Below are 12629 nucleotides of genomic sequence, written 5' to 3'. Positions count from 1 at the left end.
CACAAAAAGAAAATTAAGAAAAACAATCCCTCACAATAGCACCATAAAGAGTAAAATATTTATTAATAAATGACCAGAGATGGTGGCCATATGCACTGAAAACCTAGAGAGCACTGATGAAAGACAGTTAAAGCAGACATAAACAAGTGATGAGATACCGTGGGTAACTACGATCCACAGTGAGTACATTTGCATTTGTAATCTCTATCAAAAGTCCAACAGCACTCTTTTTAACAGAAATAGAGAAGACAATCCTGAAATTCTTGTGCAGCCACAAAAGACCAAAAATAGCCAAAGTACTCTAAAAAAGATGAATCAAGTTGGAAGCCTCACATTTCCTGACTCAAAAATCTACTATGAAACAAGAATAATTGAAACAGTATGTCACGGCCTAAAAATAAATATGTAGATCAATAGGCCTGAAAAGAAAGCACCCCACCCTGCCGCTCCATGTAATAAAGCTACGCACATCTTCAACACGGCTTCATGAAGAGTACAAAGAATCTAGCAGGCAAAGCAGTCTATGCAACAAGCCGTTCTGAGAAAACTGGATGTTCACATGCAAAACAATGACATCAGATCCTCACCTCACACAACACACAAAACCAACTCAATGTGGACAAAACATTTAAACATAAGACCTGCACTTGTAGAACCCTTAGAAGAAAACATAAGATATTGTCAAGGTGTTTGCCTAGGACACCAAAAACACAAGCAAGCAAAGTACTGTGGAAGCTGGACTAGGAGGATCGCCGTGAGTTCCTGGCTGGCCAGGACTAGTGAAACCCTGGCTCAAAAAAACAGAGGAGAGAGAGAGTGAGTCAGAGAGTACAAAATTACAGAATCTAGGCTGTATCATATTAAAAGACTCCACAGTTAGATAAGCAAATATTCAATAAAATGAAGAGGCAACCTACAGAACGGGAGAAAAGATTGTAAGCCACATAAGGGGTCAATCAAAAGTACTGATTAAAAAACAGGCAAACGACTTGAATCAATATTCCTCTAAATAGATATTTTTCCAAAGAAGACATATGAATGGCCAACTAGTATATGAAAAGATGTCCATTATCACTAAGTGGAGAATGCACAGCAAAATTCTAGTACGGTGCCTATGGCACCATTGGGATGGCTACGAGAGCTGTTTTTCTTTTTTCTTTTTCACTTAAATTGAAAAGCATTGATGAGGATGTGAAGGAATTGGAGCACACTGGAACACATGGGTGGGACCAGAAAATGGTGCAGCTATTGTAGAAAATAGTATGGAGAATGAACACTTAGCAGCTGTGGTGGCCGCTTGCAAGTCCAGTACTTGGGCTCGAGAAGGAGGGTCAGAAGTGTGAGGCCAGCCTGGGCTGTGCAGTGAGTTCCAGGAGAGCCTGGCCTACCATGAAAAGCCCTTGTCTCAAAAAAGTTAAAAATAAAACTTATATATGATCTAGCAATCTCATTTCTGAGTATGTCTCAAAAAGAACTGAAACCAGGCCTCCAAAATTATTTGTAATTATGCCTAATTGCCAAGATAGGAAATCTCCCAAGGAGACCATCCAGAGCGGACGAGGAAAAGGCAGTTCTGTACATGCGCAAAGGGGCATTGCCCATCCTTAAACAGAAGGAAGGATGAACCTGGAGGACATGGCGCTAAATGAAACAAGGAGCCACAGAAGGCCAAATGCTTCAGTTAGCACTTCTCTGAGGTATCTAAGAGCAACTCATTAAAAAAGAACAGAATGATGCTTTCCAGAGGCTGAGAAGAAGAAGTAGGAGAGGCTGGGAGAGGGAGAAGCTGGAGAGGCTGCTCCACTGCCCCAAAGTCTCCATCATTTAAAACGAGTACATTGTAGAAGATCCACATTGTGTCTACAACCACTGAACTTTGTGTTTCCAGCGTGTGGCTGAACTTAAAGTACTGTTATTATGCAGGTTAAAAAGTGCTGAGGGTAGATCTCATTTCAGAGTTCTTACCACAGGAGTTAATAATTTCCAGAGCTATTCAGCAATAAATGGTCATTCCATATTATTGACTGCCACAGGGCCTTGAAACAGAATAATAGAAAGTTCCTCAGTGCCAGAAAGTGCCCTTCTCCACACAGAGGGGCGTCCTGGGCAGCAAGCGGGGGAGGGCAGGAGGCTTTGCCCATTTCACTTACTTGTTCCTTTCAGTATTAAGTTTCTCTGTAATTGCAGGTGTATTGGAAATGGTCTGAAGCATGACTGAAAGTCACTTGGCTGGAGAGAGAGCGAAAGGAGGACAGGCAGCAGTGTGAGTGAGGAGCTGTGCGGATAGGTACATCAGGTTGTAGGTTCACTGTCAGTTGTAGCATTTTCTGTGGGTTAATGGTAAGGAAAACACTTTTGTTTGAAGTGTTTGGAATAACTTAACATAGGAGTTTATTTAATCTTCCCCAATCATTCATCATTCCATGTAACCAAAGAGAAGACAGGTTCTGAGGGGCTCATGGGCTAGCCCCAGATCACAGAACTGACTGGTGTGGTGAGATGTTCTTGTGTGTGGTTTGTTTTGTTTCGTTTTTTTTGTTTTTCAAGGTAGGGTTTTGCTCTAGCCCAGACTACCCTAGAATTTACTATGTAGTCTCAGGGTGACCTCAAATTCCTGGCAATCCTTCTACCTCTGCCTCCCAAGTACTGGGATTAAAGGTGTGTGCCACCATGCCCAGCTGGTGATAGATTGTTGACAGCATGTCTCCCTGGTAGCTTTTTCTGCTTTCGGTCAGGAAGTCATCTCTACATGCCTACAGGCCACGTCAGACAATGAAAATTAAAGAAGCTTCCAAATTTGACACAGAAATCACAGAAACAAGTGAAAGCAATGTCATTTGACTTCTACAAGGGCAGACAATCACGACTGGCAATGGTTGTGGCAAAAAGGCGGAACTACGCTAACACCAAAGTGAGCGTCTGCCATAGACCTGACCCATCAGACAGAAAATTCATGTCGTAAATATTCATTGAAGTCATTACTATTAATCCTCAAGTGTATGATTCCATAGGCATTCAGTGATTTCTTTATTATAGGCTATGTTCAGAATGAACATGTATATTCACAGGTCAAGCTTGAATTCTAGGTTTGCTTAGTGGGAGCTCTGCAACCTTAAGCAAGTAACTAGACCTCTCTGAGCTGATAGTTTCTTCAAAATGATGTTAGCATGGGAACTAGTTGAGATAAAAATTCATGGAGGAAATTAATTATTAGAAGTTATAAACAAGACCTGTCAGAGAGGGCATGATAGATGGCTCAGTGGTTAAAAACACTTACTTACAAAGCCTGATGGCTTGGGTTAGATTCCCTAGTACCCACATAAAGCCAGATGCACAAAGTGGCGCATGTGTCTGGAAATTGTTTGCAATGGCTAGTGGCCTGGCCATACCCATTCCCATTCCCTCTTTTTCTTTCTCCTTACAAATAAATTTTAAAAATATTTAAAAAGAAAGGCCTGTCAGGGGGAGCTAGGTGAAAGCCCTGGAGGTTGCCCTGCCACCTCTACCCTTGAGCCCACCTGCTCTGTAAGTTGCTTTACTGTCAGCATTTGGGCTGCCCATTGAGAATCCAGCAAGTTTTCCCACAACATTAATGTGAAGCAGGACGTGGCTTTCCACTTGTGAGCAGCAAATCCTCCTGCTGGCTCTCGGCTGCCCATGCTGTGCTCTGGGCTCCTCACCTTGGCAAGGTGTCACAGGGCATAGCAAGATCTCAAGCAATCGAAGTTGTGTTTTTCAGAAGCAGATAGAAATCCAAAGGGTCCTTGTTCCTCCTCCTCCTGTCCCTTCTCCTTCCTTAGGGCCCTAAAAATACTGTATTCTTTTCCACTGTAAATACCAACAATAATGAGAAAGAGTGGGAGATTTGAGTTTAGGTTTGCTTAGTTTTATTTGAGGTTAAGTGAATCCCACAGCAATGAAAAATCAATCCTGTATTTGGCCAGATAGACATTATTAAAGCACCTGGATTAAAAGGAACATAAATAATAGTCCATTGATTTTTTAACCCAACTTTTTGTAATTTAGTTTACAAGAAACAGAATGATTCTCAATGTGCCAAGCATGTGAGGTGGGTAAGAACATTCTAGAACAACCATTCACATTAATTTTGCATCATTTCATCATGTTTATTCTGGCTGTTTGCACATTTATAAGACAAGAGATTAAAATATTTTCCCTTCTCTTTTTAATGCCTGTCCCTAACCAAATGCTTCATTTTTAACAATTTCTGTCTCCTACAAGGGTACTGAGGCATTCCAAACATTAACTTTTGCAAAAAGATAAACTTCAGTATGAATAAATTGTGATGGTTTGAATCAGATGTTCCAATAAACTCATGTGTTTTAAATACTTGGTCCCCAGCTGGTAGCAATTTGGGAGGTAGAGCCTTGCCGGAGGGGGTGTAGTATTGTGGGTAGGCTTAGGGGTGTTATAGCCAGCTCCCCTTTGCTCACTTCCTTACTGCTCTTTACCACTTGCTGTGGCAGAGGTGATGCCCAGCCTCTGCTCATGCCATTTCCCCTGCCATCATGAAGCTTCCCCTGGAGACTGTAAGCCAAAATAAACCCTTTCCTCCCATCAACTGTTTTTGGTTGGGAATTCTCACTGACTCTAAGACTACCTTGGGCATTCCAACTCCAAGCCAAATAAGACTCAGATAAATTGCTGCAACTGGCAGTAATATTCTGAAGTTTGCAGCCACCAATCTCGGTCTCAAGTCAGCTCACCATGGTGCAGGGCCCCTGCACAGAGGCTTAGTCCTCAGGTGAGTTCCAGTTGGAAGGTTTCCTTTTCTGGAAGCTGAGAAGCCTGAGGGCCACTAGAGGGAAAATGCCAATTATGTCCAAAACACACAGCCCTGGAATGCCATGTAACCAGTCTCCCCATCTTGGCCTTGTCCCAGCTCATTCACCTATGTCCCATGTAAAGATTACACAAGTGCCTTTATGCACATAAAGTGCACCTTAGTGCTGATGTGGGCCAGAGAAGCCAGGTGACTCTATAATGATGTGACATGAAGAATCCATACAGATGTACAACTCTGCCAGTAAGCAGAGCCTGGGCCGCCGCATCCAAGTAGGTCATTGAAAGTCAACACAAACCAGGACAGCTCCCCTGGCAGCAAGCATTAACCTGCAAGAGAAATCTTGGTGGCAAATGTTACATTTCAGCCGAGCAGCAGTATATTTTATTTATGAATTGAATTCAAGCATAGGCATACATAAGGAGAGAAATGCATAGACTATATGTCCTTAAACACACTCCACACTAAGGAAAGATGAAAGGGAGATTGATACCTGTTCATGCTCTAAATGAGTCCTCTCCCCAAGGAAAGGGAAGAGCGGACCTAGTCAGCCTCTGGGGTCCCAGTGTGGTTCGTTTCTTCTCATTCGTTCTCCAGCAAGGGCAGCATTAGCATGCCCTGGGCGCCTGTCACCATTATGGTCCTCTATGCCACAGCCAGAGGAAGTACCATGAAGGCACTCCCGCATGCAATAGGTCTACAACCACAAGGGTCTTGCACTTAGGAAAAGGTCTCAGGCAGATTTCTCTTCCTAGATGTCCATCAAATATGAGGGCTGGAGAGATGGCTTAGTGGTTAAGTGCTTGCCTGTGAAGCCTAAGGACCCCAGTTTGAGGCTCGATTCCCCAGGACCCACGTTAGCCAGATGCACAAAGGGGCACATGCATCTGGAGTTCGTTTGCAGTGTCTGGAGGCCCTGGCACGCCCATCCTCTCTCTCTCTCTCTCTCTCTGCCTCTTTCTCTCTCTGTCTGTCGCTCTCAAAAAAATAAACAATTTTTTTTTAAATGTGAGCCTCTTTTAGATAGGGACTTATCAGAGACATGGAAGATGAGGTTAAAGAGTGATATTTTATAGTTCTGGGATATCCCCCAGCCACAGGGGCTGCCTAACAGACACAGCAGAGCAGGGGACCTGGGCGGGGTGGGGATGGCAGGATGTGGTGGAAGGAGCGCAGGCAACTGTCCTGATCCTTGCCCGCACCATGGAAGTAATATTATCAGTCCACAAGCACACCTGTCATCCTGAAAACCAAAGCATTTCATGGTTGATTTGGTGGCATTTTGACGGAAAGTGAGCAGTCTTGGAGGCAAAACCTGCCAGAAGTAACATGAGGCCACACCTCACCATTCTTCAACCCATGACAGCCATGCACTGGGCCCACGGTCAACAGAGGGACATCTAAGCCCAAGCAAGGCCTCTGGTCCTTCTCCTGCATGCTCGTTGGTCCTGTGTCTGGCTCATGAAGTTCAGCTGGAGTAGGTTAAACCAGGAAGAGTTCAGAGAATTCCTCTTGCTTTTAGACAGAGTTATGGGTGCAGCTTCCCCTGGGAGCTGCCCTGACCACAGAGAGCAGAGGTGAGGCAGGAGCCTCCCAGCTGTGCCAGCTTGCTCAGCTGCAGAACTATGCCACAGCATTTCCTAACTCTCTAACTCTTTTCTTTCCCCCTTTTAAGCCAAAAAGGGGAGGGTCAGAAAAGGAGGAGGTGCTGGGTGTGATTTGCACACCTATCATCCTAGCACTCAGGAGGCTGAGGCAGAAGGATTGCCATGAGTTCTAGGCCAGTCTGGGTTACATAGTAAGACCTTGTCTTACAAACACAGAAAAAAAGGAAAGAAGAGGAGGGGGAAAAAGAGAAAAGGAAGATTTTGCTTATAGCTTAGTGGAATTTTATCATTCCATAATGTATAATTAATTTAAAAAAATAAAGATCTCTCAGAAGGAAAAAAAGCTGACATTGCAAAACTCAAGTTGGCTTTCTGTCTCTGCTCAGTGGAAGCTGGGTTCCACTTTGACTCTGGTGCTCTTGTTCCTCCATCCTGGGTAGTTTCTAGGTGGGATTGTCCCCTCCTTCCCTTATGTCTCTGACCCAGTAGCCACAACATCTTCCTTCCCGAATGCTGGTGCTGAGTAAACCCTGCCCAGCCATGCCCTTCAGGTGCATGGAGTGAACAGTGGTCTGTGGCCAGCCTTACAAGAGGGTGGAGTGAGGAGTCAGATGTGAGAGGCAGAGGCGGGCCCTACTCAGAATAAATCCTGCCACCTGGCCTTCCACCACTCCATGGGTCTTGGAGGACCCTCCAAGCAAGGGCCTGTGGTGCAGTCCTGCAACTAATCCTGTGGAGTGGACACGGAGGAGGGAGGGGAGGCGGAGGCAAGGCTGAGGAGAGTGCTGTGCACAAGGGCGGGCCACTGGGGGTAAAGAACAGGCTGGAGCAGCCTCACAGCTCCCGATCCACCTCAGTGCTGGCCTGGCTGGCGCCATGACTCTCCAGCCTATGGCCTGTATGCAGAAAATGTTTCCTTGACTCTCAGCTGTGAGGCACATTCCAGGTGAGGCGCTGGAGAGGTGAGTCCACACAGCCTGTCAGGTAACACCAGTTATCCCAAGGAGTTTGTCCACTGAGGTACGTGCTTTGAGACAACCCCACGTCCTTCCCACTTAACTTCATCAGATACACTTTGAAATCCAGAATATTAGAGATGTTACCAAGGCCATCTGGTGCATCTCTGTTTTGCACTGTGTTGATGGCTGAGGACTTCCTCAGAGCTCCCGAGAGCAGGAAGGCCCAGCTCCCCAGGACATCCAGGCCTGTGGGTTAGTGTGCTGAGAAAGAACACTTCCTGATGGATTCTGGAATCCAGAATCACATAGCCAACCACCGCTTGTCCCTGCCAAATTCATCCCTTGGTTATAAATCGTTCACTCATGTACAAGTTTGCATTGAGCATCAATTATAGAAGCAACTCCTGGAGAACTGGGCATTGCTGTCAGCTGGGAATGGATGGCCTTCCAAGTAGAGTGGGGGGAGGCCTACCCAGTTGCTCACAATTCACACCGTGATCAACACTGTCACTGAGGTGACCATGATCCTGGTTTTCCAGGCAGTCGCAGTTTATACCTGTCACTTCTATATAATAAGGACAGTTTGTCTCCCTCAAGTGCCCTACTCTTGACAAAAGATTACATGGTCCCTCTAGGTCTCATGGGTCATGGACATCGAGATGAAGGAAGGCCAAGAAAAGCTTCTCAGATACCTGACACCTGAGTTCTGAGTAACTCAGGAGATGGTAGCTAGGAACACTGGAGAGCTCACAACCAGGATGAGGAAATGGCAGCTGCAAAGGATGCTGGGAAGACAAATCTTAGCACAAGGGGCTTCATGGCAGAAACAGGTCTGAGTCCAGCTGCATCAGACTTGTTTGGTGGGGTTTTAATCGGGGAGGCTCCATGATCCCATCAGCATTTCAGAAGACCCTGAATGGAAGTGGAGATGGAGCAGTGAGCTTGGCCAGTCAGCAGAGCCTATGCCTGTAAGGATGCTGTGTGGCTACCCTGGAGAGAGGTGGCAGCAGCCTGGGCAGGGAGAGTAGCTGTGGGGTGGTAAGGGAGTGAGGCTGGCTGGATGATGGATGCATGGGTGAACAGGTGAATACAGCAATGATAAGAAATGCCTGGGCAAGGTGGAATGGACAACTTGGTGCGTGATTGGCCATACTGAGAAGAAAGAGATGAGGTTAAACCTATGTCTCAGCAGGAAAGAGGATGGCAGCCCCTTCAATGGGACAGGAGTAAGGAGAAGCAGGTCTGGGGTGCAGGAGTGACAGTGAGTCAGTTACGGTCAGGATAACTGTGAAACGACTTGCTGTGTCTCTGGTCCTTGGTCTTTGCCAAAGCCTCTGTTCCAAACGGGAAAAGACACAGGGCATTTTAAAACACGATTTAAAAACACTCTTGAAATGGAACAAAACAAATATCCAAGTCAAAGCGTCCAGAGCAGCGTGGTGCTGGCACCACGAGTCACTGGCTGCCACCGTTTGTGAGGCAGTGAATTGAGCCTCGGACGCCAGGCTCCTCTGTTTAGCCCACAACAGAGCGGGTGTGGGCAAGGATCCTGTAGGCGTCCCCTCTCTCCCACCCTGAGCTCACTCAGAACCCTGCCATTTCCCTCTTTCCCGCCACTGGCAGTCCCGCTCAGGGGCCAGCCATTAGCACGTGGACCCTCTGCAGGCAGAGGCAGGCTTAAAGTCAGGGTGAATGGTCTGGAAGACATCACCAGCCACAGCCTTCCCCTTGTCAGTGCTTTACTATGTCCCAAACATCCCTGAGGGACTATGCTCATAGGAAGAAGGCCAGGGCAGCGCAGCATCCCCGGGTGGCCACGCTCAAGGGAAGTGCCAGGCAGTGGCACTTGTCTTGCTTTTCTGAGCACAGCTTCCATGTGCCACAGTTGCTGATGGATCCACCAAAGTCATTTGCAGTGCTCTAGTTGATTCTCTGACTATTTTTGGCTTTAGATTCTGGGTTTCATAGGTTAGTATTTCATGCATCTTGGTCATAGAAAGCATAGCAACCACACATCTGAACGGGTCCTACCTATTCAGGTTACACACAGGAAAAAAGGTTCTGTGAAACATCCCGTCGGTAGAATTCTCTGTTCCATAGATGGTGTAGTAGGAGGGCCTCCTCCCCTAAAGCAACTATGACTGCGTATCATGTCTAGAACCCTGGGCTGATGAAAGATGCATTATTAACTCTATAAAGACTACTGTTACACTCCAGGAAGCCAACCTCTGCAGACAAAGCAAAGGAGTTCAAATATTCTTCCATAATGGGTGAAAGACCCAGGCCAGGACAAGGCTTGGGAAGACAGCCCAGAAAAAGCTCTTGGCCCCAGAAATACAAACATGTAGAATCTGAACTATATGCCCTTTCTTTACTTAGCATCCCAAGAAAGCTACAGGCATTCAGATTTTTAAAAAAACAGTGTGATATGTTCTCTGGTTTTGTTATAACAGAACCCAGGCATAGCTTTCTTGCCATGCTCTTTCTGTGTATAGTGAGGAATACAATCATCATAATCAAGCATTTCAGCAAACAAAAACAATCATTTGAAAGCTATTTTCCATAAGTGCTTTAGTTCTCAATTCACTACAACTTCATTCAGAAGGAAATGCTCCATTTTTTGCCTATTGTGCTATTGTCAGCAGTAGAAGCAATGGCCAGTTCTCTACATATAAAATTAATTTCGATCCAGCTTTTCTGAATAAAAGGAAATCAACCAAAAGGCCTAGTTCTGTTCTAGGAGCACAGTTTTTCAGTATAACCCAGAATTTACTAGAGAACAATCCTAGCTCTACTTAAAAGTAAGCAGTTGGCATGATTTTGGGCCCTTTGAAAAAGCAAGTAGTTTATCTCTGTGAAATTGTTTAATCTTTCAAATGCTCTTTGGAGTCCATGATATGAGAATGTGCCTCTTAACCAGGCCATTCCTAATTAAAGTGCAAAGGTGTGTCAGTCCAGTGACTCTATGAACCGGCTCGCCAATGCCCCATTCCCACTGAAAACAAGGTGCTGAGTGGGCAGTGAGAAAATGACCACACTGGCCTGTGTGAATAATAGCACTGGAAAATTTCCAAGCCCCAAGGGGTAGCTATGCAGTCAGCTCCATCATTGTGTGAGCAGAGAGAATTTGCAAAGATAACTTAAAACAATGGGAGATATGCTGCAGGTTCTCCCAGCTTCAGAAACTTGTGAATCATATAAATGAGACAGAATTGCAAGAGATGCCAGCAATGACAGACGCAGACAGAGATTTCCAGAATATAAGGAGGAATATGATCCCCCCCCCACTTCAAATTATAGCACCTTTCATGTCTGCTTATACTAGGCTATGGTTTGAGTCACCAAATATGTCACAGTTTTTACCAGAATGCTTCTAAATTAATAAAGTCAAAACCTTGTGCAAGGTGTGAACTGACGGAGAGAGAGATTGGGCACCAAACAGGAAATGTTACCAGCTATGCCAGTTCTTCCCAGTCAGGGCTCACTGCCCATCAGTGGGTGACTTGATGGGCATTCTGGGGTCTCCTCTGCTTATCAGCAGTGATCCTGCATTCCACAGCAACCCGGGTAGCAGGGCAGAGAAAGACCTGAGAATCCCACTGATGAGCACCTCGTTAGGTCCAGACCCAGGGAGCTTCATTGTGCTTCAGGATTTCAAGTGAGATCGTAGACTATTGCATTGACTGTCAGTGAATGTTCTTCTAAGGAATCTGAAGTGAATCTGTCCAGAAGGCTCCATTTCAGTGGGCACTTAGTCATTGAGATTTGTCCCTTTGGTTGCTTTCCAATATATCCCTGACCTGGGAAGAATCCATGAGGGGAAAAAAAAAAAAGGAATTTTACTCCATAGTACAGAACAATGGCAGCTATAGCCTGAGCAAGAACTCAGCTGAACCAAATGTCAGGAGCCAGCAGTAAACACCAGTAGTTTGCCAAGACTCTGGCCTCACACCTGTACTGAGAATACCTGAGACTCTGTTCAAGATGTTAGATGCCTCCTAGGGCTCCAAACAGCATCAGGCTTCTGTGGTCCTGCAGAAGCCAACAGAAGTGGGCGGGATTGCTTGCTTGGCCACCTCCGATTACTCATTAAATTAATAGGCCATTTCCATCAGCACCAAGTGCTTGGCCAGGGCCTTGGCACAGCTCTCAGACAGGTCCTGGAAAAGCTTAAAGACATTGCCCTATCCCTTCCCACTGCTCTGACTTGCCAATCACACACATACCCTCCTTTGCAACCACTCCTAAAATCAGCAATGGAAAAAAGCTCACTTAGGAGAAAATGATAACAATTAACATTCAGTCATCAGATAGCAGACAGAATGTGAAATTACCCAGTTTCTGAAATCAGCCCTTGACCTCCCTCTTGCTAGCTGAAAGAGAAGGGAAATCTTTGGTTCTGGAAGCACGGGGTCTGGTTTATGAACCATGCCTCATACTTTAACCATGTGGTTCTCAAGAATGCCCAAAGTTCCTGACTCGAACCATAGAGCTTTCACAGAGAGGGAGGGGTGGTTACATACTTCTGTCCCTCTTCCAAAGGTCTTTCCTTCTCTTCTCTTCTCTGCCCTCTAAGAACCAGGGACATGAGTCAGAAATACTGAGTCCTTGTTTACAAATGGAAGACTCCAGGAAATTCTCCCCTGGCAAATCCTTGTGTAACAGTCTGTGGCTGGTTCTGCTCCGAGCCTTCACCCCATGAGTATTCACACAGTCCCTAGGTCACTTTCACCTACTGAGCCTAAAGCATCGGGTGCGCACGACGCCAAAGCAGCCTCCGAGGCTGCAGGAAGGGGTGGTCTTCTCTGTGAGGCTCCTGTGATGAGCCCCTCTCTGTGCATCAAGCTCCAGAGTGCAGATGAGGGGGAGCATGTCTGCAGGGGCCTGAGCTCCACCTTGGTGTCACCACTTCCTAGCTCCATGCCTCATTTTCTTCACCCCTAAAATGGGAATAATGTCAAAACTGAATCCTAGAATTACAGGCAATCACTCATACAAAATGATTAGCAAAGAGCTTCCAATATATTTCATGTCTAGGTGAAGCTAGATACTATTAATGCTGCCATTCGGAGCTGAAAGGCCAGAGAACCATGAACTGATTTCAGTATTAGATCAGAAACTGAGTGATGTTCCCTGGGGCCGGGGGAGGAAGAGCAAGCATGAGTGCAGAGCAGGGTCAGGGTCACTGCCACCAGCACATGGAAACCTTCCCCAGACCTAGCATTGATCAACCAGCCGAACGCTCAGGGTATTTGAAAC

At 45.9% G+C, this 12629-nt stretch overlaps 1 protein-coding gene across 1 annotated transcript in view; it reads left to right on the top strand.

The window, feature by feature from the left end:
* Slc9a9 (solute carrier family 9 member A9) overlaps positions 1 to 12629 on the top strand; it is a 631054-nt gene that overhangs the window by 592778 nt on the left and 25647 nt on the right. The gene's annotated exons all lie outside the window — the stretch shown is intronic.

This window comes from Jaculus jaculus, chromosome 17 (genome assembly GCF_020740685.1).
Source record: "Jaculus jaculus isolate mJacJac1 chromosome 17, mJacJac1.mat.Y.cur, whole genome shotgun sequence".
Lineage (NCBI taxonomy): Eukaryota > Metazoa > Chordata > Mammalia > Rodentia > Dipodidae > Jaculus > Jaculus jaculus.
Note: the sequence above shows the minus strand (reverse complement) of the source record. Positions and strands in the feature narration are given on the sequence as shown.